Source organism: Bos indicus x Bos taurus, chromosome 11 (genome assembly GCF_003369695.1).
Source record: "Bos indicus x Bos taurus breed Angus x Brahman F1 hybrid chromosome 11, Bos_hybrid_MaternalHap_v2.0, whole genome shotgun sequence".
In the NCBI taxonomy this organism is placed as follows: Eukaryota; Metazoa; Chordata; class Mammalia; order Artiodactyla; family Bovidae; genus Bos; species Bos indicus x Bos taurus.
In genome coordinates, this window is record NC_040086.1 from 6752539 (window position 1) to 6779972 (window position 27434).

Below are 27434 nucleotides of genomic sequence, written 5' to 3' on the forward strand. Positions count from 1 at the left end.
TCCTCTTTTGTTTTTTTCATTTTTATCTCTGAACTATCAAAGATGTATTGAGTTGGCCAGAAAGTTCAAGGTTTTCTGCTAAAAGCCTATGAAAAACTCAAAAGAACTTTTTGGCCAACCCAGTATTTGTTGTCAAGAGTGTGGATTAGAAGTTGGGTTTGAATCCTGGTCTGTCTGACCCACCAGCCACCCTTGCCTCCCTGCTCTAGTCCGCGGACAGAGAGCTGTGCTGTTTCTCTCCTCTGCTGGCCGTGTGTTCGCACAGAAGTAACCCCAGGGCCACATCTACACACACACTCCCTTCCTCTCTCCCTCCCTCCCTCGCTCCAGGGCTTTACATGTCAGGACAAGACCAGGATTTGTCATCCAGCCCCCAGTGAGCCGAGAAACACTGCCAAAGAGCTGCTGGAAGGCTGTTTCCACAGCACGGGGACCACAGAGCTGCCTTCCGGCCAGTCCTGAGCTTGAGCCAAACAGGTGGATTGCTCTGTTGGAAACACCTCCTGGGGTGGTGAGTATAATACTTCTTCTCTCCTTGGGTCCTGGGATATCAGGATACCTTTTCCCTCTCGTTGCTTTTTTCTAAATGTTCCTGTTTGATCCAGGCAAGGTCTGATGGGTCTTAAGAATGCATGAATATCAAGCACTTGGAGAACTTAATAAAAGGCAGATTTCTGAGGTCCCATTCCTGGTGCGGCAGGTCTGGGTCCAGAGTGCAGAGACTACGTTTATTCATTGCTGTGGTTCCCAAACCCTGCCTCCACTAATTCTTTTGTTGAAATCCTAGGTCCCAAAGATGCTGGTTTTAGTAGGTGGGGACTCAGGGAACCCTAAGATGCAGCCTTCGTGAGTAGGGTCAGCGCTCACAGGAAAGAGCCCCCACCGAGCTCTCTGGCCTCTTCTACAGAATTTTGAGAAATGGCTTAAAATACTGAACACATGATGGCCTTCCTTGGAGTCCTTTCTTGGATGTCACGTGGATAAAATGTTACTTTGCAATAACCAAGGTCTGGCCTCCTCTTGTCTTTCCAAGAGAGGAGACAACAGGGTTCTCTTTAAAAAAAAATTTTTTTTTTAATTGGAAGATAATTGCTTTATAATATTGTCTTGGCTTCTGCCATATATCAACATGAATCAGCCATAGGTATATATATATCCCCTCCCTCTTGAAACTCCCTCCCGCCTCATCCCACCCCTCTAGATCATCACAGAGCACCAAGTCTGAGCTCCCTGAGTAGTACAGCAAATTCCCACGGGCTGTTTATTTCACATATGGTAACGTAGATGTTTCCACGCCACTCTCTCCTTTCGTCCCCGGCCTCCTTCCCTCTCCATGTCTACAAGTCTGTTCTCTAGTCTGCGTCTCCATTGCTGCCCTGCAAACAGGTTCATCAGGGCATTCTTATAAATTCCGTATATATGCGTTAATATGCAATGTTTTTCTGACTCACTTCACTCTGACTTACTTCACTCTGTATAATAAGCTCTAGGTTCATCCACCTCATTAGAACTGAGCAGTGCTCTCTTTTAAAAGTCACTGTTCATGATCAGCAAATCTCTAAGCTCAAAGAAAAGAGGCAAAAACAACCCTACTTATGGGTAAAAAGCATCTTTCCTTACATGGTTTCATCTGCCCTTTCTCAGAAGCCCCGGAAATTGACATCAGCAATGACCCTGTTTTACGATAGAGGTTGGAGGAGCAAGCAGGTCGAGTGACTTATTCTCGAGGTTAAACAGCTCCTAAGTAGCTCAATCTGTTCTAAACCTGGTTGCAGTTGTGTTCATTGCGCAGTCATGTCTGACTCTTTGTGACCTCATGGACTGTGGCCCACCAGGCTCCTCTCTCCTTGGGATTCTTCAGGCTAGGATACCGGAGTGGGTAGCTATTCCATTCTCCAGGGGCTCTTCCCTACCCAGGAATCAAAGCCAGGTCTCCTGCATTGCAGGCAAATTCTTTACTGTCTGAACCACCAGGGAAGCCCCTTTAAACCTGGCTGTACCCTCTTTAGATCCATGTTCTTTTCACTTTATCAGTGATGAACAGCACATGGTCTGCAGCTTTGCAATTTAATTTCAGATTTAGTTCTTAGATTTAGTTTTGATGCTTCTCAAAGGAGTTGGAAGGTTATTGCTAGCTGTCTTAGTTATCTATTGCTGTGCCATCACGCCCGCCCCTCTCCACACCTCTACCCTGAAATCCAGAGACACAACCACCATGTTATCTTCTCTTGTGATTCTGAGAGTTGGCTGGGATCAGGTGGGAAGTTCTGCTCCGTGTGGTGTCAGCTGGGCTGGCAGGGGTCCATATGGTCTTTGCCCATGGCTGCCATCTTGGTGAGGGCAGTTGGAGGGTGGACTCACTTGGCAGGCTGAAATGGCAAAGCCCATCCCTTGTGCCATCATCTCAGAGTCTCCACATGGTCTTTTAAAGAAAGTCATTTATTTTTAGTTTTGGCCGTGCTGGGTCTTTGCTGCTGCCCGGGCTCTTCTCTCGTTGCAGCGAGCAGGGGCTGCTCTCTAGCGGCAGTGCGCAGGCTTCCCATTGCGGCGACTTCGCTTGTTGCAGAGCACAGGCTCCGGGGCTCATGGGCCTCAGGACTTGGGGCATGTGGACTCAGTAGTTGGAGCCCGTGGGCTTAGTGGCCCCGAGTATGTGGGATCTTCTCCAACTGGGAATCGAACCTGTGTCTCCTGTATTGGCAGGCGGATTCTTCACCACTGAGCGCCAGGGATGCCTTTCACATGGTCTTTGCTCGTGTCCTCTCCATCAGGGTGGCCTGTTTCTTGCACACGAATTCAGAACTCTCCAGATTGTAGGAGTGGAAGCTGCTGGACGTTTGTGAGGTGCTGGTCCAGAGCTGCCACGGCACCACTTTCTCTGCCCCTGAGGGGTAACGTGCTCATGCCAGGCTCCAAAGGAAGGGAATCAGACCACCCTCTCAAAGGGGAGAGTGACGGAGAATCTGCAGCCTTGTTTAATCCAGGCAGTGTCTGACAAGAAGGGCCCATTTTTTCCAGGACATTCTGCCAAGTAAAAAGGTGGGACTAGTTTTCACCATGGCACTCAGACAAGTAAAGCAACATAGGAAGAGATTTGTCATGTGAAACATGGCCAGCTCCAGATGGTGGAATTGTTGATGGTTTTTGTTGTCTTCTTTCTAAACATTTCTGCATCTCGTGAATTTTTTCAGTGCGTTTCCACATATCATTTCTGTAATCAGTGTGTGCGTGTGTGAGTGCTTAGTCATGTCATTCATGTCTGACTCTTCGTGACCCCATCAACTCTAGCCTGCCAGTCTCCTCAGTCCATGGAATTCTCCAGGCAAGAATGCTAGAGTGGGTTGCCATTCTCTTTGCTAGAGGATCTTCTCAACCCAGGGATCGAACCCATGTCTTCTGCATCATAGGTGGATTATGTACCCAGTACTGAGCCGCTGGGGAAGCCTTTCTATTATCAGAAAACAGTGCAATTTGCCACTATATATATGTTGTTGTTTACTCACTCAGTCGTGTCTGACTCCTTGTGGCCCCATGGACAGTAGTCCGCCAGGCTCCTCTCTCCATGGGATTTCCCAGGCAAGAATACTGGAGCGGGTAGCCATATGCATATCTATATGTGTGAATTTTTGTGTTCACAATATGCATATCCTTCATACATTTTAAAAATTAAAGTTATTTGTTTTTAATTGAAGGATACTTGATTTACAATATTGCGTTGGTTTCTGCCACACACCAACATGAATCAGTCATAGGTATACATGCGTCCCCTCCCTTTTGAACCTCCTCTGACCTCCCTCCCCATCCTACCCCTTTGGGTTGTTGTAGAGCCCTGGTTTGAGTTCCGTGCATCACACGGCCAATTCCCATTGGCTCTGTTTTGTGTATGGTTGTATGTTCTGCGCTGCCCTCCCCATGCACGCCACTCTTTCCTTCCCCCTCCCCCCAGGTCCACGGTCTGTCCTCTATGTCTGTCTCGATTGCTGCCCTGTGAATAGATTCATCAGCACCATCTTTCTAGACTCCATATATATGCATTACGATACCTGTTTTTTTCTTTTTGACTTACTTCACTCTGCATAATAGGCTCTAGGTTCATCTACTTCATTAGAACTGATTCAAATGCTTCATACATTTTTTACTTCTTTTTTTTTTTTTTTTTCATTTTTTACTTCTTTTTATTTGGACCTTGGCAAAGTCAGTGATCAATCTGGATTACCTTGCACTCTCCTTATCCAGTCATGTGACCTTGCATGATGTCGCAACCTCCCCAGGACTTGCAAGTAAAACACGCTGGTGATGGTGTGAGTTTGACTGGGTGACCTGTAATGACCCTGTCAGCTGACAGCTTCAAATCTTGATCCCATCCAATCCAAGCAGAAGCTTCTTTACTAAATCTTCCCTGTTGATCAGTTACACAAGCAAATATGTATTCGTTCAACAAACAAGTATGGTGGGCAAGTCATGACAATGGCTCTGCCCTAGGCGGGTTGGCCCTGAGCGGTTCTTGGTACAGGAGTCCTAACCTCAGGAGCCTATGAGCTCATGGGGGGTGGATACAGTGGTGCACAGAATTATAACAAATGTTGAAAACATACTGATAAAGGGAGATGAAAATTTTAATGCTGCAAAAATGTAAAGGTGAGCCCCATAAGCTTGAAAAGAAAGCATAAATTCTTCATTCCAAGGAGACTAGATTTCTCTTATTTTTATAATTTCTTTTATTGAAACATGACATTGTAAATCAAATCTACTTCAGTAAAAATTTTAAAAATGTATTGTAATTTGCAGATGAGATGCTATTGGATTCTAGTGGGTCACAAGACAGTTCAGTTCAGTTCAGTTCAGTCGCTCAGTCGTGTCCGACTCTTTGCAACCCCATGAATCGCAGCACGCCAGGCCTCCCTGTCCATCACCAACTCCTGGGGTTCACCGAGACTCACGTCCATCGAGTCAGTGATGCCATCCAGCCATCTCATCCTCTGTCGTCCCCTTCTCCTCCTGCCCCCAATCCCTCCCAGCATCAGAGTCTTTTCCAATGAGTCAACTCTTCGCCTGAGGGGGCCAAAGTACCGGAGTTTCAGCCTCAGCATCATTCCCTCCAAAGAAATCCCAGGGCTGATCTCCTTCAGAATGGACTGGTTGGATCTCCTTGCAGTCCAAGGGACTCTCAAGAGTCTTCTCCGACACCACAGTTCAAAAGCATCAATTCTTTGGCGCTCAGCCTTCTTCACAGTCCAACTCTCACATCCATACATGACCACAGGAAAAACCATAGCCTTGACTAGACGAACCTTTGTTGGCAAAGTAATGTCTCTGCTTTTGAATATGCTATCTAGGTTGGTCATAACTTTCCTTCCAAGGAGTAAGCGTCTTTTAACTTCATGGCTGCAATCACCATCTGCAGTGATTTTGGAGCCCCAAAAAATAAAGTCTGACACTGTTTCCACTGTTTCCCCATCTATTTCCCGTGAAGTGATGGGACCGGATGCCATGATCTTCGTTTTCTGAATGTTGAGCTTTAAGCCAACTTTTTCACTCTCCTCTTTCACTTTCATCAAGAGACTTTTTAGTTCCTCTTCACTTTCTGCCATAAGGGTGGTATCATCTGCATATCTGAGGTTATTGATATTTCTCCCAGCAATCTTGAGTCCAGCTCGTGTTTCTTCCAGTCCAGCGTTTCTCATGATGTACTCTGCATATAAGTTAAATAAGCAGGGTGATAATATACAGCCTCGACGTACTCCTTTTCCTATTTAGAACCAGTCTGTTGTTCCATGTCCAGTTCTAACTGTTGCTTCCTGACCTGCATACAGATTTCTCAAGAGGCAGGTCAGGTGGTCTGGTATTCCTATCTCTTTCAGAATTTCCCACAGTTTATTGTGATCCACACAGTCAAAGGCTTTGGGATAGTCAATAAAGCAGAAATAGATGTTTTTCTGGAACTCTCTTGCTTTTTCCATGCACGGTTCATGGTTCACATATTGCTGAAGCCTGGCTTGGAGAATTTTGAGCATTACTTTACTAGCATGTGAGATGAGTGCAATTGTGTGGTAGTTTGAGCATTCTTTGGCATTGCCTTTCTTTGGGATTGGAATAAAAACTGACCTTTTCCAGTCCTGTGGCCACTGCTGAGTTTTCCAAATTCGCTGACATATTGGGTGCAGCACTTTCACAGAATCATCTTTCAGGATTTGAAATAGCTCAACTGGAATTCCATGACCTCCACTAGCTTTGTTCATAGTGTTGCTTCCTAAGGCCCACTTGACTTCACATTCCAGGATGTCTGGCTCTAGGTGAGCAATCACACCATCGTGATTATTTGGGTCATGAAGATCTTTTTTGTACAGTTCTTCTGTGTATTCTTGCCACCTCTTCTTAATATCCTCTGCTTCTGTTAGGTCCATACCATTTCTGTCCTTTATCGAGCTCATCTTTGCATGAATTGTCCCCTTGGTATCTCTAATTTTCTTGAAGAGATCTCTAGTCTTTCCCATTCTGTTGTTTTCCTCTATTTCTTTGCATTGATCGCTGAAGAAGGCTTTCTTATCTCTTCTTGCTATTCTTTGGAACTCGGCATTCAGATGCTTATATCTTTCCTTTTCTCCTTTGCTTTTCGCCTCTCTTCTTTTCACAGCTATTTTGTAAGGCCTCCCCAGACAGCCATTTTGCTTTTTTGCATTTGTTTTCCATGGGGAGGGTCTTGATTCCTATCTCCTGTACAATGTCACGAACCTCATTCCATAGTTCATCAGGCACTTTATCTATCAGATCTAGGCCCTTAAATCTATTTCTCACTTCCACTGTATAATCATAAGGGATTTGATTCACAAGACAACCCCACAAGAAAGAATAAAAAAATTATTCTATTGATGTATAGCTGATTTACCATGTTGTCGTAATTTTGGCTCTACAGCAAAATGATACAGTTATACATATAAACACATTCTTGTTCATATTCTTTTATATTATCATTTATTACAGGATATGGAATATAATTCCCTGTTGTATACAGAAGGACCTTGTTGTTTATCCATCCTATATATGTTTGCATCTGCTAATCCCTAACTAGTCTGCTAATCCCAATCCATCTCTCTCTGGCTCCCATCCCCCTCGGCAACAAGTCTGTCAAGGAGACAAGATTTCTACTTGTAGGGAGCTCATCATCTGATATTTGTGTGTGTGTGTGTGTGTGTGTGTGTGTGTGTGTATAGATATAGATAGATAGTTTCTAACTCCTTGACTTCAGGACACCATTAAAAAACATAAACATACATACAGCACATGTAACTGGTTTGCAGAAATCACAGCACTCTAGGGTCATAGCTGCCTGTAAAAAGGAGAATGTAATACACACATTAAACAAGGATAACTCACTGCTGAACAGTTTAATTTGCCTGCCTTTCCCTCTCAGCAATGTTTTCAGGGAACACTGACAGCGTGTTCCCTGAGAAGGTCGCTAAGGAAGGAGAAGCCAGGGTTTGTTGTCCTTGTTTATAAACTTGGTTCTTGTCCTCCCCTCTCTTTTCATATCTCATCCTTTTTTTCCCTCTTGTCCTGACGGTCTGGTGCTTCTGGCTTCTGCGAGGTCAGTAGCTCAGTGTGAGTTGATCCCTTGCTGTCAGCCCCACAAACACCCTGAACCTTACAGTCCCCCTGAGGCTGCCTGGAAGCTGCTGGTACCCAGTGTGGTGGGGGCTGCAAGGGAGCCTTGGGCTGGGGACCAGTATCACCACTGCCTCCCCAGTGTGTTCCTTCTAAGTGCTGACTCCAATCTCATCCTCAGCTTCCTGTTCAGCTGGGTTCTGTTCAGGTTGTGGGAAGCCTTAGGGCTCTTTTCTGTTTGGCTACAGCCTGTAGAGACAGCCAAGGAACTGTCATTTACTTGTTTGTGTTTGCAGCTTCTTTTCCATCCAGCATGCCAAACTGCTTTGGAACCAAAGGAATAAGAATAAATGGGCGTTTTCTAATGAAGCAGTCCTTTCTTTTCCTGTTGCTATTTCCTGTTTCTTTTCCTGTTTCTATGCCAAGGAGGGGCTTGGGTGTCAACCGGACATGTGGGCATAAACCCCCCTTTACCTGCAGTTTTCCTGTGTCTTCCCAAGTGAATTTAGTCAATAGGGTCTGGAGTTTTTGACTTGAACCCTGTTAGGACTCAGTACATGCAGTTTTCATAACTATAGGAAGATGCCAACAGACTCAGAGACTGTAAAGTTCCTTTTATAAAGGATGAGATGGAAATTAAATGAGAAACTTCTATAAAACAGGAGTGAACATGTGTGTGTCACTTCAGTCCTGTCCAACTCTTTGCAACACCATGGACTCTAGCCCTTCAGGCTCCTCAGTGTAGGTTTCTCTGAGGAATGCAGGAATACTGGCATGGGGTGCCATGCACGGGCTCTAGGGCAATGGGCTTCAGTAGTTGCAGCTGGAGGGCTCGGTAGTTTCAGCTCCCAGGTTCTAGAGCACAGGTTCAGTAATTGTGGTGCATGGGCTTAGTTCATCCAAGGTATGTGTCATCTTCCTGAATCAGGGATCAAACCTGTGTCTCCTGCATTGATAGGCGGATTTTTTACCACTGAGGCACCAGGGAAGCCTGAGACTTTTAACTTAAAGATTTTCTGGAGGCGCCTACCTGGAGTCATTTATTTACATTTCAAGCAGCAAAGGGTGGCACCATTGACTTTCAGAAGATCGATCTATGGGCACCACGGACCATGCAGGACAGCGGTTCCCAACCACATCAGCCATGATCTGTGCCATGAAGGGATTTATCCGGTGTGTTTGAAATTCAGTATGATCCACAGTTGTCTCTCATGTCCATGGGGGATTGGTTCTAGGACCTGCCGTGGATGCCAAAATTCAAGGCTGGCCAAGACCCAGAGTCAGCCCTACATATCTGTGGTCACTCATCTGTGGACCCAATCCGCTGCTGACTGTGTAGTATTGTATGTACAATCAACTCTTGAACAAAATGAGTTTGCACTGTGCCAGTCCACTAAACACATGGAAGTTTTTCAGTAAATACTACATGGTCTGCAGTTGGTTGAATCCATGGATACTGAACCCTGGATATGGAGAGCTGACTATGGATGAATATCCATGGTCTATGACTGGGTCCTAGAGCCAGACTCCACCTACACTGAGGGATGACTATGCTTATTAAAAAAAAAAGATCCATGTAGGGGACTTCCCTGGTGGTCCAGTGGTTAAGAATCTCCTTGCAATGCAGAGGATGCATTCAGTGCCTGGTTGGGGAACTAAGATCCCACATACCATGGAGTAACTAAGCCCACGCCCCACAACTAGAGTCCATGTGCTCCAGCAAAGAGCCCACATGCCACAGCTAAAACCTGATGCAGCCCCAAAATAAAGATCCATGTACAGTGGACCCAACCAGTTCAAACTCTTGCTCTTTAAGGATCAAATGTCACTGATGTTAAATTACTTCAAGTTATGTTCAATTACTTCACAGATAGTATACGAACCTTATAACACTTTCATTTCTATACCTGCCGACCTTTGTTCAATTAATATTAACGTCACATGTTTTTTTCCCTTACTTGTTATAAGCTTCACAATATATTATTATTTTGGCTTCAAGCAATTATCTTTTAAAGAGATTTAAATAATAAAAGGCAATCTTGGGTAAATACTCATGGAGTGGCCATTTCTTCTGCTTTGCAGTCCTTTGCCTAGTTTCAGGATTTTATGCGGCATAATTTTCCTTTTGCCTGGGGCACTTCTTTTAACATTTCGTGTTCTGTAGGTCAGCTGGTAATGAATTCTTTCAGTTCCTTTATGTCTGAAAACAACCATTTCTTCTTCATTTTTGAAAGATATCTTTCCTGGATAAAGAATTTTAGGTTGACAGTTATTTCTTTTAGTGCTTTAAAGATATTGATCTAATGTCTTTTACCTTGCATTGTCATTGAAATTTGACACCCTTATATTTGTTTCTCTGTTCTCTACTGGCTTTTGAATTTTCCACTTTATCACAGATTTTAAGCAATTTAATTATGATATGCCTTGGTTTCATCTTTTTCATGTTTCTTGTGCTAGGGGTTTGTTGCAGTTCTGATCTGTGAATTTACAGTTTTTATTATATTTGGGAAATTTGGGGCCATTATTTCTTCAAATATGTTTTCTATCACCACCCTACCATCTCTTCCCCCTGCCCTCCTACTATGGGGACTACAATTACAGGTCTATTTGGTGCTTTAAGTTTTTCCACAATTCATCAATGCTCTGTTCATTTTGTAAAATTTATTTTTAATTGGAGGATAATCACTTTACAGTATTGTGTTGGCTTCTGCCCTACGCCAATGAGAACCAGCTATAAGTAGACACATGTCACTTCCCTCTTGAACCTCCCACCTCCCCCCGCCCCATCCCACCCCTCTATGTTGGCACGGAGCCCCAGGTTGAGCTCCCTGTTACACAACAACTTCTGTTAGCTATCTGTTTTACATATGGTAATGTATGTGTTTCAGTGCTACTCTCTTATTTAAAAAAAATTTATTTATTTTAATTGGAGGCTAATTACTTTACAATATTGTAGTGGTTTTGCCATATACTGACATGAATCAGCCACGGGTGTACATGTGTTCCCCATCCTGAACCCCCCTCCCACCTCCCTCCCCATCCCATCCCTCAGGGTCATCCCAGTGCACTGGCCCTGAGCGCCCTGTCTCATGCATAGAACCTGGACTGGTGATCTGTTTCACATAGGATAATATATGTGTGTCAATGCTATTCTCTCAAATCATCCCATCCTCTCCCTCTCCCACAGAGTCCAAAAGACTGTTCTATACATCTGTGTCTCTTTTGTTGTCTCGCATATAGGATCGTCATTACCATCTTTCTAAATTCCATATATATGCGTTAGTATTACTGTATTGGTGTTTTTCTTTCTGACTTACTTCACTCTATATAATAGTTTTACTCTCTCAATTCATCCTACCCTTTCCTTCCCAAAAGAAAAGGTTAGTAAACTTTAAGACACAGCAATAAAAACTACCCAAAATAAAACAGGGACAAAAAGATGGATTAAAATGATGGATTAAAATAGCACATGCTCTCATTTTAATCCATCTTTTTGTCCCTATTTCATTTTGAATAGTTTCTATTGCTGTGTCTTACAGTTTGCTAGTCTTTTCTTTTGTAATGTTGAATCTGCCCTTAATTACATCCATTAGAAAAAAATCTCAACAAACAGTAGTTTTAAATCTCATTAAGTGTGATTTGAATCTCTTAAAAAATGTATTTTATGTCTCTGCTCAAGATGTTTGCTCTCTATCATCTTGAACATACACAGAACTACAGTCATATTAACTTTTAATGTTCTTGGTTTTTAATTCTGTAATCTGTGTTATTTGTGGTTGGTTTTGATTGATTTTTTTTTCTTATCATAAGTTATATTCTCTGCTTCTTTGCATGTCTGGTCATTTTTGATTGGATGGTAGACATTGTGGATTTTACGTTGGCAATTAGGCCTGATAGACACATACAGAATACTGTACCAAACAACAGCAAAATATACATTCTTCTCAGCAGCACATGAAACTTTTTCAAGAATAGACCACATGTTTTGCTTGGTCGCTCACCTGGGTCTGACTCTTTGTGACCCCATGGACTGTAGCCCACCAGGCTCCTCTGTCCATGGGATTTCCCAGGCAAGAGTACTACAGTGGGTTGCCATTTCATTCTCCAGGGGATCTTCCCGACCAAGGGGTCAAACCCACATCTTTTGCATTGACAGGTGTATTCTTTACTGCTAGTGCCACCTGGAAAGAAAAATAGTTAATATACCAATCATTTAATGAACTTTTCATAAAAGGAACACTTGACAATTCATTCTATGAAGCCAATATTACCCTGATACTAAAACTAGAAAAAGGCTTGATAAGAAAAATAAAATAAAAGCCAATATCCCTTATAAGAAATACCAGAAAATACCAGAAAGATATAGAAATGGCCAATAATAAGCACATAAAAATGACAACATTATTAGTCATTAGGGAATATAAATCAAAATATGGTAAGATATCACCTCACATCCTCTAGGATCACTAAAATAAAAAACGCAGGTAATAATAAATGCTGATGAGGATGTGGAGAAACTGGAAAACTCATTCATTGTTAGCAGAAATCTAAAATGGTGCAGCCACTTTGTAAAATAGTTTCGCAGTTCTTCAAAATGTTTGGCCTACAATTACCATATTACTCAGCAATTCCACTCTCAGATATATACCCAATAACATGAACAACACAAAAACCTGTACACCAGTGTTCAAGCAACATTATTCATGATAGCTAAGAAGTGGAAACAACCCAATATCCATGGACTAATGAATGGACAGACAAGGTATAGTATATCCACACAATGGAGTACTGTTTGACCACTAACAGGAATGGAGTGCCATCAACACATACTATAGCATGGATGAACTTTGAAATCCTTAGGCTAAGTAGAAGTTGGCTACAAGAGGCTGTATGTTGCATGGAATTTATGTGGAATTTCTGCATAAGCAAATCCATAGAAACAGAAAGTAGTTTAGAGTTTGCCAGGGCTAGGGGAAGGAGGGAAGCAGTGTGATGATTAATGTGCATGAGGTTTCTTTTTGGGATGATGAAAATGATCTGAAATTAGCAATGATGGATAACCAACTATATGCATACACTAAAACTCACCAAATTGTACATATTTAAAAGGAAAAATTTGATGTTGTGTGAGTTGTATCTCATGGCCACTGAGCGGCACTGGAGTGACTGTGAGGAGATACCCTGTGTCCAAGAGCAAAGGAGAAGCCCCAGCAAGATGGTAGGAGGGGCGAAATTATGTTTAGAATCAAAACCCATACCTGCCAGAGATGTTCAGAAGGCTTAAACAAAGTTTGTATGCACCAGGACCCAGAGACCCCACAGAGACTGAGATAGAACTGTGTTTGAGTGTTTCCTGTGGAGGTATGGGTCATCAGTGGACTGCCACAGGGGTGGGGACTCTGGGTGCAGCAGACTTGGGTATGGCATAAGCCCTGTTGGAGGAGGTCACCATTAACCCCACCATAGAGCTGCCAGAACTTACACAGGACTGGAAAACAGACTCTTAGCGGGCACAAACAGAACCCTGAGCACACCAGGACCCAACAGAAAGAAGCAGTGACCCCACAAGAGACAGACCCAGACTTGCCTGGGACTGCCCAGGAGTCTCCAGTGGATGCATGGGTCAGTGGTGGCCTGCTACAGGGTTGGGGGCACTGAGTGTAGCAGTGCATGCATGGGACCTTTTGGAGGAGGTCACCATTATCTTCATTACCTCCATCATAGTTTGGCCCCAGTAAAATAGCAGGGAGGGAACATAGTTCAATTCAGTCGTTCAGTCACGTCCGACTCTTTGCGACCCCGTGAATCACAGCATGCCAGGCCTCCCTGTCCATCACTATCTCCGGGAGTTCACTCAAACTCACGTCCATTGAGTCGGTGATGCCATCAAGCCATCTCATCCTCTGTCGTCCCCTTCTCCTCCTGCCCCCAATCCCTCCCAGCATCAGAGTCTTTTCCAATGAGTCAACTCTTCGCCTGAGGTGGCCAAAGTACTGGAGTTTCAGCTTTAGCATCATTCCCTCCAAAGATATCCCAGGGCTGATCTCCTTCAGAATGGACTGGTTGGATCTCCTTGCAGTCCAAGGGACTCTCAAGAGTCTTCTCCAACACCACAGTTCAAAAGCATCAATTCTTCGGTGCTGAGCCTTCTTCACAGTCCAACTCTCACATCCATACATGACCACAGGAAAAACCATAGCCTTGACTAGACGGACCTTTGTTGGCAAAGTACTGTCTCTGCTTTTGAATATACTATCTAGGTTGGTCATAACTTCCCTTCCAAGGAGTAAGCGTCTTTTAATTTCATGGCTGCAGTCACCATCTGCAGTGATTTTGGAGCCCAGAAAAATATAGTCAGCCACTGTTTCCACTGTTTCCCCATCTATTTCCATGAAGTGATGGGATCAGATGTCATGATCTTAGTTTTCTGAATGTTGAGTTTTAAGCCATCTTTTCACTCTCCTCTTTCACTTTCATCAAGAGGCTTTTTAGTTCCTCTTCACTTTCTGCCATAAGGGTGGTATCATCTGCATATCTGACATTATTGATATTACTCCCAGTAATCTTGAGTCCAGCTCGTGTTTCTTCCAGCCCAGCGTTTCTCATGATGTACTCTGCATATAAGTTAAATAAGCAGGGTGACAATATACAGCCTTGATGTACTCCTTTTCCTATTTGGAACCAGTCTGTTGTTCCATGTCCAGTTCTCACTGTTACTTCCTGACCTGCATATAGGTTTCTCAAGAGGCAGGTCAGGTGGTCTGGTATTCCCATCTCTTTCAGAATTTTCCACAGTTTATTGTGATCCACACAGTCAAAGGCTTTGGGATAGTCAATAAAGCAGAAATAGATGTGTTTCTGGAACTCTCTTGCTTTTTCAATGATACAGCAGATGTTGGCAATTTGATCTGTGGTTCCTCTGCCTTTTCTAGAACCAGCTTGAACATCTGGAAGTTCAGGGTTCATGTATTGCTGAAACCTGGCTTGGAGAATTTTGAGCATTACTTTACTAGCATGTGAGATGAGTGCAATTGTGTGGTAGTTTGAGCATTCTTTGGCATTGCCTTTCTTTGGGATTGGAATGAAAACTGACCTTTTCCAGTCCTGTGGCCACTGCTGAGTTGTCCAAATTTGCTGGCATATTGAGTGCAGCACTTTCACAGCATCATCTTCCAGGATTTGAAATAGCTCAACTGGAATTCCATCACCTCCACTAGCTTTGTTCGTAGTGATGCTTTCTAAGGCCCACTTGACTTCACATTCCAGGATGTCTGGCTCTAGGTGAGTGATCACACCATCATGATTATCTGGGTCATGAAGATCTTTTTTGTACAGTTCTTCTGTGTATTCTTGCCACCTCTTCTTAATAGCTTCTGCTTCTGTTAGGTCCCCACCATTTCTGTCTTTTATTGAGCCCATCTTTGCATGAAATGTTCCCTTGGTATCTCTAATTTTCTTGAAGAGATCTCTAGTCTTTCCCATTCTGTTGTTTTCCTCTATTTCTTTGCACTGATAGCTGAGGAAGGCTTTCTTATCTCTCCTTGCTATTCTTTGGAACTCTGCATTCAGATGCTCATATCTTTCCTTTTCACCTTTGCTTTTGACTTCTCTTCTTTTCACAGCTATTTTGTAAGGCCTCCCCAGACAGCCATTTTGCTTTTTTGCATTTCTTTTCCATGGGGATGGTCTTGATCCCTGTCTCCTATACAATGTCAGAAACCTCCGTCCATAGTTCATCAGGCACTCTATCTATCAGATCTAGTCCCTTAAATCTATTTCTCCCTTCCACTGTATAATCATAAGGGATTTGATTTAGGTCATACCTGAATGGTCTAATGGTTTTCCCTACTTTCTTCAATTTAAGTCTGAATTTGGCAATAAGCAGTTCACGATCTGAGCCACAGTCAGCTCCTGGTCTTGTTTTTGCTGATTGTATAGAGCTTCTCCATCTTTGGCTGCAAAGAATATAATCAATCTGATTTCAGTGTTGACCATCTGGTGATGTCCATGTGTAGAGTCTTCTCTTGTGTTGTTGGAAGAGGGTGTTTGCTATGACCAGTAAGTTCTCTTGGCAAAATTCTATCAGTCTTTGCCCTGGTTCATTCCGTATTCCAAGGCCAAATTTGCCTGTTACTCCAGGTGTTTCTGGAGAAGGCAATGGCACCCCACTCCAGTACTCTTGCCTGGAAAATCCCATGGATGGAGGAGCCTGGTGGGCTGCAGTCCATGGGGTTGCTAAGAATCAGACACGACTGAGTGACTTCACTTTCACTTTTCACTTTCATGCATTGGAGAAGGAAATGGCAACCCACTCCAGTGTTCTTGCCTGGAGAATCCCAGGGACAGAGGAGCCTGGTGGGCTGCCATCTATGGGGTTGCACAGAGTCGGACATGACAGAAGCGACTTAGCAGCAGCAGCAGCAGCCAGGTGTTTCTTGACTTCCTACTTTTGCATTCCAGTCCCCTATAATGAAAAGGACATCTTTTTGGGGTGTTAATTCTAAAAGGTCTTGTAGGTCTTCATAGAACCATTCAACTTCAGCTTCTTCAGCATTACTGGTTGGGGCATAGGCTTGGATTACCGTGATATTGAATGGTTTGCCTTGGAAACGAACAGAGATCATTCTGTCGTTTTTGAGATTGCATCCAAGTACTGCATTTCAGACTCTTTTGTTGACCATGATGGCTACTTCATTTCGTCTAAGAGATTCCTGCCCACAGTAGTAGATATAATGGTCATCTGAGTTAAATTCACCTGTTCCAGCCCATTTTAGTTCGCTGATTCCTAAAATGTCGACATTCACTCTTGCCATATCTTGTTTGACCACTTCCAATTTGCCTTGATTCATGGACCTAACATTCCAGGTTCCTATTCAATATTGCTCTTTACAGCATCAGACCTTGCTTCTATCACCAGTCATATCCACAACTGGGTATTGTTTTTGCTTTGGCTCCATCCCCTCATTCTTTCTGAAGTTATTTCTCCACTGATATCCTGTAGCATATTGGGCACCTGGGGAGTTCCTCTTTCAGTATCCTATCATTTTGCCTTTTCATACTGTTCATAGTGTTCTCAAGGCAAGAATACTGAAGTAGTTTGTCATTCCCTTCTCCAGGGGACCACATTCTGTCAGACCTCTCCACCATGACCCACCCATCTTGGGTGGCCCCACAGGGCATGACTTAGTTTCATTGAGTTAAACAAGGCTGTGGTCCGTGTGATTAGATAGACTAGTTTTCTGTGATTATGGTTTCAGTGTGTCTGCACTCTGATGCCCTCTTGCAACACCTACCATCTTACTTGGGTTTCTGTTATGTTTTATGTGGGGTATCTCTTCACGGCTGCTCCAGCAAAGCACAGCCATTGCTCCTTACCTTGGATGAGGGGTATCTCCTCACTGCTGCCCCTCCTGACCTTGAATGTGGAGTAGTTCCTCTAGGCCCTCCTGCGCCCGTGCAGCCACAGCTCCTTGGACATGGGGTTGCTCCTCCCAGTCACCGCCCCTGACCTTGGACGTGGGGTAGCCCCTCCCGGCCACCGCCCCTGACCTCGGATGTGGGGTAACTCCTCTCAGCCACACTTCTGCGAGGTTCGTCACAGCTGGAGATTGAAATGCAAAAGTAGGAAGTCAAGAAACACCTGGAGTGACAAGCAAATTTGGCCTTGGAGTACAGAATGAAGCAGAGCAAAGGCTAATACAGTTCTGCTAAGAGAATGCACCAGTCATAGCAAACACCCTCTCCCAACAACACAAGAGAAGACTCTACACATGGACATCACCAGATGGTCAACACCGAAATCAGGTTGATTATATCCAAAGATGGAGAAGCTCTATACAGTCAGCATAAACAAGACCAGGAGCTGACTGTGGCTCAGATCGTGAACTCCTTATTGCCAAATTTAGACTTAAATTGAAGAAAGTGGAGAAAACCACTAGACCATTCAGGAATGACCTAAATCAAATCCCTTATGATTATACAGTGGAAGTGAGAAATAGATTTAAGGTACTAGATCTGATAGATAGAGTGCCTGATGAACTATGGACGGAGGTTTGTGACATTGTACAGGAGACAGGGGTCAAGACCATCCCCATGGAAAAGAAATGCAAAAAAGGAAAATGGCTGACTGAGGAGGCCTTACAAATAGCTGAGAAAAGAGACGTGAAAAGCAGAGGAGAAAAGGAAAGATATAAGCATCTGAATGCAGAGTTCCGGAGAATAGCAAGGAGATAAAGAAAGCCTTCCTCAGTGATCAATGCAAAGAAAAAGATGGAAACAATAGAATGGGAAAGACTAGAGATCCCTTCAAGAAAATTAGAGATACCAAGGGAATATTTCATGCAAAGATGGGCTCGATAAAGGACAGAAATGGTATGGACCTAACAGAAGCAGAAGATATTAAGAAGAGGTGGCAAGAATACACAGAAGAACTGTACAAAAAAGATCTTCATGACCCAAATAATCACGATGGTGTGATTGCTCACCTAGAGCCAGACATCCTGGAATGTGAAGTCAAGTGGGTCTTAGGAAGCATCACTATGAACAAAGCTAGTGGAGGTCATGGAATTCCAGTGGAGCTATTTCAAATCCTGGAAGATGATGCTGTGAAAGTGCTGCACTCAATATGCCAGCAAATTTGGAAAGCTCAGCAGTAGCCACAGGACTGGAAAAGGTCAGTTTTCATTCCAATCCCAAAGAAAGGCAATGCCAAAGAATGCTCAAACTACCACACAATTGCACTCATCTCACATGCTAGTAAAGTAATGCTCAAAATTCTCAAAGTCAGGTTTCAGCAATACGTGAACCCTGAACTTCCAGATGTTCAAGCTGGTTCTAGAAAAGGCAGAGGAACCACAGATCAAATTGCCAACATCTGTTGGGTCATCAAAAAAGCAAGAGAGTTCCAGGAAAACATCTACTTCCACTTTATTGACTATCCCAAAGCCTTTGACTGTGTGGATCACAATAAACTGTGGAAAATTCTGAAAGAGATGGGAATACCAGACCACCTGATCTGCCTCTTGAGAAACCTATATGCAGGTCAGGAAGTAACAGTGAGAACTGGACATGGAACAACAGACTGGTTCCAAATAGGGAAAGGAGTACATCAAGGCTGTATATTGTCACCCTGCTTATTTAACTTATATGCAGAGTACATCATGAGAAACGCTGGGCTGGAAGAAGCACAAGCTGGAATCAAGATTGCTGGAAGAAATATCAATAATGTCAGATATGCAGATGACACCACCCTTATGGCAGAAAGTGAAGAACAAAAGAGCCTCTTGATGAATGTGAAAGAGGCGAGTGAAAACGTTGACTTAAAACTCAACATTCAGAAAACTAAGATCATGGCATCTGGTCCCATCACTTCATCACAAATAGAAGGGGAAACAGTGGCTGACTATATTTTTCTGGGCTCCAAAATCACTGCAGATGTTGACTGCAGCCATGAAATTAAAAGATGCTTGCTCCTTGAAAGAAAAGTTAGGACCAACCTAGACAGCATATTAAAAAGCAGAGACAGTACTTTGTCAAGAAAGATCCATCTAGTCAAAGCTATGGTTTTTCCAGTAGTCATGTAGGATGTGAGAGTTAGACCATAAAGAAAACTGAGCACTGAGGAATTGATGCTTTTGAACTGTGGTGTTGGAGAAGACTCTTTAAAGTCCCTTGGACTGCAAGGAGATCCAATCAGTCCATCCTAAAGGAAGTCAATCCTGAATAGTCATTGGAAGGACTGATGCTGAAGCTGAAACTCCAACATTTTGGCCACCTGATGGGAAGAACTGACTCATTTGAAAAGACCCTGATGCTGGGAAGGATTCAAGGTGGGACAAGAAGGGGACGACAGAGGATGAGATGGTTGGATGGCATATCCGACTCACTGGACATGAGTTTGGGTAAACTCTGGGAGTTGGTGATGGACAGGGAGGCCTGCATGCTGCAGTCCACGGGGTCACAAAGAGTTGGACATGACTAAGGGACTGAATTGAACTGAATTATATCTCAAAGCTTTCTTTTAAAGAAAAAAACTTTTTTATTGGAATATAGCTGATTTACAATGCTGTGATAGTTTCAGGTGGACAGCAAAGGGACTCAGCCATACAGATACATGTGTACATTCTTCCCTGGTGGCTCAGTGGTAAAGAATCTGCCTGCCAATGCAGGAGACCTGGGTTTGATCCCTGGTTCAGGAAGATTCCTTGGAGAAGGAAATAGCCACTCATCCAAGTATTCTTGCCTGGAGAGTGCCATTGACAGAGGAGCCTAGCGAACTGCAATCCATGGAGTCACAAAAGAGCTGGACATGACTTAGGGACTAGACAAGTTCTTCCCAAAATTCCCGTCCCATCCAGGTTGCCATGTAACCCTGAGCAGAGTTCTATGTGTTATACAGTAGGTCCTTGTTGGTTTCCCATTTTAAATATGGCAATGCACACTGCTGCTGCTAAGTCGCTTCAGTCGTGTCCGACTCTGTGCGACCCATAGACGGCAGCCCACCAGGCTTCCCGTCCCTGGGATTCTCCAGGCAAGAACACTGGAGTGTGTTGCCATTTCCTTCTCCAATGCATGAAAGTGAAAAGTGAAAGTGCACACAGGCAACTGTAAATTCCTTCTCTAAGTCTGTGAGTCTCTTTCTGTTTTGTAAGTAAGTTCATTTGTATCATTTGTTTTTAGATTCAACATCAAAGGACTGTCATACAATATTTCTCCTTCTCTGACTTACTTCACTCAGTAAGACAATCTCTAGGTCCATCCATTTGACTTTCTCAAGAATATAGGAGAGTGCCTATTTCTAAGAGCAGAGGTTTAAAACAGTCATATAGAAATATGCTGAATTAGTTGAAACTGACTGAGGCTGGGAAAATTGGAACCACACCCAGTGGGCTATCTGGCACTCTATCAAGAACTGAAGATAACTCCTTTGAACCTGCAACACACCAGAGCATCTATCTGTCTGATTCCACAATGGCTTCAGCCATTTCCCTGCAGATGATCAAGTGATAATAGAATAAAGATGAGGACTGAGTTAGACTAATTGTACCCAGAGACAGGAAATAACAGCTCCTGCCCATTCTTGGGTCAGGGGTTTGGGAAGCACCTCAGCTGCCAGTGAGTAACCCAGTTTCCTGCCCAGGAAGAAAGCCAGAGATCCTGTTGCTGCTGATTAGAAGCCAGGGGATAATTAGATGTAGGTGGTAACCCAGAGGTTGCAGTGGCCTCAAATGCTCATGGAATTGGGCTCACTGGTCAGGGTGGCCCAGAGGCTCCTTCCTCTCTTGGTGATCCCAGTGGCTATAACATGTCTGCCCATTATTAATTATTCATTATTGACTATTCATTATAAAGCAGAGACATCACTTTGCTGACAAAGGTCTGTATAGTCAAAGCTATGGTTTTTCCAGTAGATGTACAATGTGCAAATTGGGCCATAATGAAGGCTGAGCACTGAAGAATTGATGCTTTTGAATTGTGGTGCTGGAGAAGACTCTTGAGAATCCCTTGGACTGTAAGGAGATCAAACCACTCAATTCAAAAGGAAATCAGCCATGAATATTCATTGGAAGGACTGAAGCTGAAGCTCTAATACTTTGGCCACCTGATGTGAGTCATTGGTAAAGACCGTGATGTTGGGAAAGATTGAAAGAAGGAGGAGAAGAGGGTGGCAGAGGATGAGATGGTTAGATAGCACCACTGACTCAGTGAACATGAATTTGAGTAAATTCTGGAGATATTGAAGGGCAAAGGAGTCTGGTGCACTGCAGTTCATGCGATCTCAAAGAGCTGGACATGACTTAGCACCTGAGCAACAACAAAGCTGACTATTCATTATTAACGGCCCATTTTCCTGTGACACTTGGGTGTCTTTCAAACAGAGAAAATGCAGTACCATCTTTCCAAAAGCTGAGATAAGGGTCACAGGGTGCTCCAATTCTGTGTTTCTCAGACTCAGCCTCAGAGTGACTGACGGGCACAGATTGCTAGGGTGCCACCCCTGGAGTTTGTGAATCAGTGGATGTGGGCCAGATGCCCGCTGCCTTGCCAGCCGCCCACACACTTTCTTCTTTCACTTCTCCTTCCTTTTCTTCTTTAAATTTTCTTCCATTTCTTTTTGGCTTTACTATGGCCTTTGTCTCTGTTTCCCCATCCTGTACATTGTCTTCATCACATTTTAAATCTCATCCTTTTATTTAAATGTGTACATGGAATCCTTTCATTTAAATGTCTTCATGACATTTTAAATCTAATCTTTTCATTTAAACATTCTGGAAAATGTTCTTTTATGTGGTACACTTTGCCCACAAGAGAGGAAGATATTAATCGTGTCTTCTCAAAAATGATGGTCTTGTTTGTCCCGAAGCTAAGGATGTGTCATGCAGCGCGTACATTTTGGATCAAAGGATGTTCTTTCTACAGATATCGTGTATTTACTTGATATAAAAACTTTGGAACCAGAGTAAAGTCAAAGTTATTTCTTGGAAATGACGCCCTGAATATTCTGCCTACTCAGCTAAAGTTAGGTGATAACAGAGGTGTTGGTTTCCTGCTTTTTCCTGTTGGAACTGCTCTGACAAAAAGAGGCTCTGGGGACTGAGTCCTAGCTTTCCTTGTAAAGTTGTACAGTGCGTTTCCTTAAAAATTTTTTTTGTTTAAAAATTGGACTATAATTGCTTTACAGTGTTGTATTCACTTCTGCTGTACTACAACAGGAATCAGCTGTAGGTACACAGGTATCTCCTCCCTCCTGAGCCTCCCTCCCACCCTTCTGGGTCATCGCAGAGCACTGAGCTGAGCTCCCCGTGCTACAGCACAGCTTTCCACGAGCTAGCTACTGTATACACATTAGTGTATATGTCAGTGTTACGCTTCCAATTCATCCCACCCTATTTACAACAGCAGGAACATGCAAGCAACATAAATGTCCATCAACAGATGAATGAATAAAGATGTGGGACATGTATTTGTTTGGTTGTCATCGTTGTTCATTTTCTCATTCATGTCCGACTCTTTGCGACCTCATGGACTGCAGCGTGCCAGGCTCCTCTGTCCTCCACTACCTCCTGGAGTTTGCTCAAAGTTATGTTCAGGTACGCATATATAATGGAATGTTATTCAGCCATGAAAAGAAACAAAATTGAGTCATTTGTAGTGGTGTGGATGAATCTAGAACTTATAATACAGAGTGTAGTAAGTTAGAAAGTAAAAACAAATATGGTATATTAATGCATATATATGAAATCTAGATAATGGTTCTGATGAACCTATTTGCAGGGCAGGAATAGAGATGCAGACAGAGAGAATGAACCTGTGCAACGCCTTCTCTCTCTCTCTTTAATTCCTTCAAGTGAGTGTGCCATCCATGGGGCTGTCTTTGTAGCGACATTTAGTGCTGGGGGATGTTGAAAATAGCTGCCTGGTCAGTGCAAGTGAGAGCTGAGTCCAGGCTGTGAGGTTGTCTGGGTACCTTCAGAGATGGTGAGAGTTTGTCAATGTTTTCTGAAAACTCACCCCATGATGAAAATGGGGCTTTGCCTGTGAAGACTGACTTCCTCCCAGGAACTGAGGTTGAGGTTGGGGTTTGGACCTGGGCCAGTTTTGTGACAGCACAGGAGTGCTGGCAGAGCAGCAGGAGGCTGGCGGGGGCCCTCTCCTGGGACTGTGGGCTTCTGCAGGGCCGGCACATGACAGCCCTGGATGATGCCTGCCAGCTGGCTGCTGGGGACATCTCACCCCGCTCTAGGCTCCACGAAGTTCGGCTGCCACACCAGGAGAGTAAGTTTCATACGCTGAGTTGTTTCCACACTCTCGAGAACACTGTCTTTGAGTGGGTGTTCAGAAAGAAAATGCAGATAGATGTAAGCTTCCCATCTATCAGGTGCTGTTGACTGGTACTGACTGTACCTAGCTTAGAATCTTTATTTTAATGTTTTGGGGAGCCACCTTCCCCTCAGATGGACACTGTGTTCCCCAAACACACCTGGGGGCGCACCTGGACAGGGTGATGTCACCACCTTACGTGTCATCCTACTGGTTCCTTTTTTCTTTTTTAATAAAATAATTGGCAGGTCTGAGTGGTCAAGAGTAACCCCTGAGAGAATCTTGACACCTGTAGACATTGGCTTGTCCATCCCAGGCTGCTCTGGTCTAGTGTTTGAAGCAAATATGAGACCAGCTTAGTAAATCTCAGGTTGCTGAAGATGCATTTAAGGCTTTTCCTCAAGCACCAAAGACTATGCGTGTTAGTCGCTCAGTCATATCCAACTCTGTGACCCCATGGGTGTAACTTGCCTAGGCTCCTCTGTCCGTGGGGTTTCCCAGCCAAGAATAGTGGAGTAAGTAGACATTCCCTTCTCCAGGGTATCTTCCTAACCCTAACAATAGGTACCAGTTATCTAAAAATAGCTACATTATAGGCCAATGATTTGTAAAAATGAGACTATGAACCTATACTTTAGCTAAATATTAGTATATTAAATTAATGTAATTAATCTTAATTACATACAACTTTATATATATGGTGGTGGTGGTGGTAGTTTAATCACTAAGTCATGTCCGACTCTTGCAACCCTATGGATTGTAGCCCACCAGGCTCCTCTGTCCATAGGATTCTCCAGGCAAGAATACTGGAGTGGGTTGCCATTTCCTTCTGATATGTACAAGTATATTATCTTCCCTTGTAGCTCAGTCGGTAAAGAGTCTGCCTGCAATGCAGGAGACCCAGGTTCAATCTCTGGGTTGGGAAGATCCCCTGGAGAAGGAAATGCCAACCCACTCCAGTATTCTTGCCTGAAGAATCCCATGGACAGAGGAGCCTGGCAGGCTACAGTCCATAGGTTCACAAAGAGTTGGACATGACTGAATTGACTATGTACGCATACACATATATATGAATATTTTGTTTTGACCTTGCTACTTAGCTCTGTGGCCTTGGTCAAGGTCTCCTTGAGACTCTAAATCTCAGTTTCCTTGTTGGCAAAACTAAGATTTAGCTGTTGTAACATGAGGCTCAAATGGGAAAGGCTGTGTAAAAACTTGAGCTGAAAAGCCCAGCTAAGTGAAGCCCGATTGAATTAAATACATCCCTTTGATGTTGTAGAAAAGTAAACTTACCACTGACAACTCAGTGAGTCTTCACAAAATCAAGTTTTGGAAACCAGAAGGGAAAGAGACACGTGTACCCCAATGTTCATCGCAGCACTGTTTATAATAGCCAGGACATGGAAGCAACCTAGATGTCCATCAGCAGATGAATGGATAAGAAAGCTGTGGTACATATACACAATGGAGTATTACTCAGCCATTAAAAAGAATACATTTGAATCAGGTCTAATGAGGTGGATGAAACTGGAGCCTATTATACAGAGTGAAGTAAGCCAGAAGGAAAAACACCAATACAGTATACTAATGCATATATATGGAATTTAGAAAGATGGTAACGATAACCCTGTATACGAGACAGCAAAAGAGACACTGATGTATAGAACAGGCTTATGGACTCTGTGGGAGAGAGAGAGGGTGGGAAGATTTGGGAGAATGGCATTGAAACATGTGAAATGTCATGTATGAAACGAGATGCCAGTCCAGGTTCAATGCACGATGCTGGATGCTTGGGGCTGGTGCACTGGGACGACCCAGAGGGATGGTATGGGGAGGGAGGAGGGAGGAGGGTTCAGGATGGGGAACACATGAGAAATAAAGGAAAAAAAAAAAAAAAGAATGCACTGGTCATAGCCAACACCCTCTTCCAACAACACAAGAGATGAGAAAAAAAAAATGGAAATATGCTATAATTTATTTATCCTATATACTGCAGATGGACCCAGGTAGTTTCTAGTTTTTGGCTGTTATATATAGAACTGCTATGAATATTTTGTCTTTTAATGGACATTTCTACACTTTTCTGTTGGTTGTAAGCCCGGGAATGAAATTCCTGGATTGGAGGATATGCACATGTTTCTGGGTGGTTGTTGCTATTGTTTAGTTGCTAAGTAGTTTCCAACTCTTTGTGACCCCAAGAACTGCAGCAAGCTAGGCCTCCCTGTTCCTCACTATCTCCTGGAATGTTCCCAGGTTCATGTCCATTGAGATGCTGCTGCTGCTGCTAAGTTGCGTTAGTCGTGTCCGACTCTGTGCGACCCCATAGACGGCAGCCCACCAGGCTTCCCCGTCCCTGGGATTCTCCAGGCAAGAACACTGGAGTGGGTTGCCATTTCCTTCTCCAATGCATGAAACGAAAAGTGAAAATGAAGTCTCTCAGTCGTGTCTGACTCCTAGTAACCCCATGGACTGCCGCCTACCAGGCTGCTCTCTCCATGGGATTTGCGAGGCAAGATGCTAGATAATAGTAAATATTGCCTCACAGTTTCTTAAATCTATTTTACTCATATGTACTCCCAGCAGGAATGTTGGAGAACTCCATTTATTGAGATTTTTACAATAATTTTCTCTGTTTTCCTGTATTCTGGTATTTTCTTTCTTTTTCATCATTTTGGTAGATGTGTCCTGGTATCTCATTCTGGCTTAAACTGAGTTTCCCAGATGGCTAATAAAGTTGAACATTAAAAAAAATATCTATTTGAATATTCTCTTTTGGTAAATCTCTCTTCAGTCTTTTGTTCATATTTCTATTTTTTTAATTATTTATTTTTGGCTGTGCCCTATTTGTTGCTCTGTGGGCTTTTCTCTGTTGCGTCAAGCGGGAGCGCCACTCTCTACTTGCGGCGTGTGGGCTTCCCATCGCGGTGGCTTCTCTGGCTGTGGAGCACAGACTCTAGGACGTGGGGCTTCAGTAGTTGTGGGGCACAGGCCCCTCGGCACATGGGATCTTCCCAGACCCGGGGTGGAACCTGTGTCTACTGCACTGGCAGGTGGATTCTTTACCATTGAGCCATCAAGGAAGCCCTCATATTTCTATTGCGTCATTTGTATTTTTCTTATTGACCTGCAGGAGTTTTTAGTATGTTCTAGATAAGAATACTTTGTCAGATATGTCAATTGCAAATTTCTCCTTCAACTCTGTGGATTGGATTTTTACTCTCCCAATAGTGTCTTTGGATGAACAGTCTTGACCTATCAATATTGCTTCACTTTTGGTTGGAATTATTTTCTGTTCTGTTGAATAAATCTTTGTCTACTCCCAAGTCATGAGGACTTCCTTCTATGTTTTCCTTAAAACCCTTTGCTGTTTTACCTTTCACATTTAGATCAGCAGTTTACCTACTATTGATTTTTACATATGGTGTTAGATGGTGTTTCGAGGTCTGGCTTTAATTTTTCCATTTGATTGTTGAAATGATTCTTTTGTAGGAAAGAACACTGCTTCCCGCCCCCCTTGACTATTGTTCTCTCACCTCCTCAGTAAGTTTTTAGTTTTTTTGGCTGCACTGGGTCTTCACTGCAGTGTGTAGGCTTTCTCTGGGTATGGTGCTCAGGGAGGTTCCTCCAGTTGCAGTGCAAGGATGTCTCTAGTGTGGCACATGAGTTAGTTGGCTTTTGGCACATGAGAGCTTCCTGGACCACGGATAGAAGCCATGTCCCCTGAATTGACAGGCAGGTTCTTAACCACTGGACAACCAGGGAAATCCCAGAAAGTTTTTACTTTTGCCAGATAATGTGCAAAAGAGGCTCAGATGATGTTATTATGTGTCAAGCGTGTCCCTGTTATTCTTCAAGCACATGAGATGTTTAAACTCAGTCCCATCAGACTGGCAGTTTTGAAGACTAGCTGGACGCTGGTGTGCCCCTGTGTCATTACTGAGACTTTTCTGGGCTTTTTGTAGACAGCCTTGTTACTGTCTTGTTTCTCTAGTTCTGAAAAATTGTGAGAGATC

At 43.5% G+C, this 27434-nt stretch overlaps 1 protein-coding gene across 1 annotated transcript in view; it reads left to right on the forward strand.

Moving 5' to 3' along the window:
• The first annotated feature begins 296 nt into the window (after positions 1 to 296).
• Positions 297 to 27434, forward strand: part of IL1R1 (interleukin 1 receptor type 1) — a 134307-nt gene continuing 107169 nt past the window's right edge. Inside the window, exon 1 of the mRNA XM_027554761.1 lies at positions 297 to 511. The gene's annotated coding sequence lies outside the window, so the exon portion shown is untranslated. The remainder of the gene's footprint in view (positions 512 to 27434) is intronic.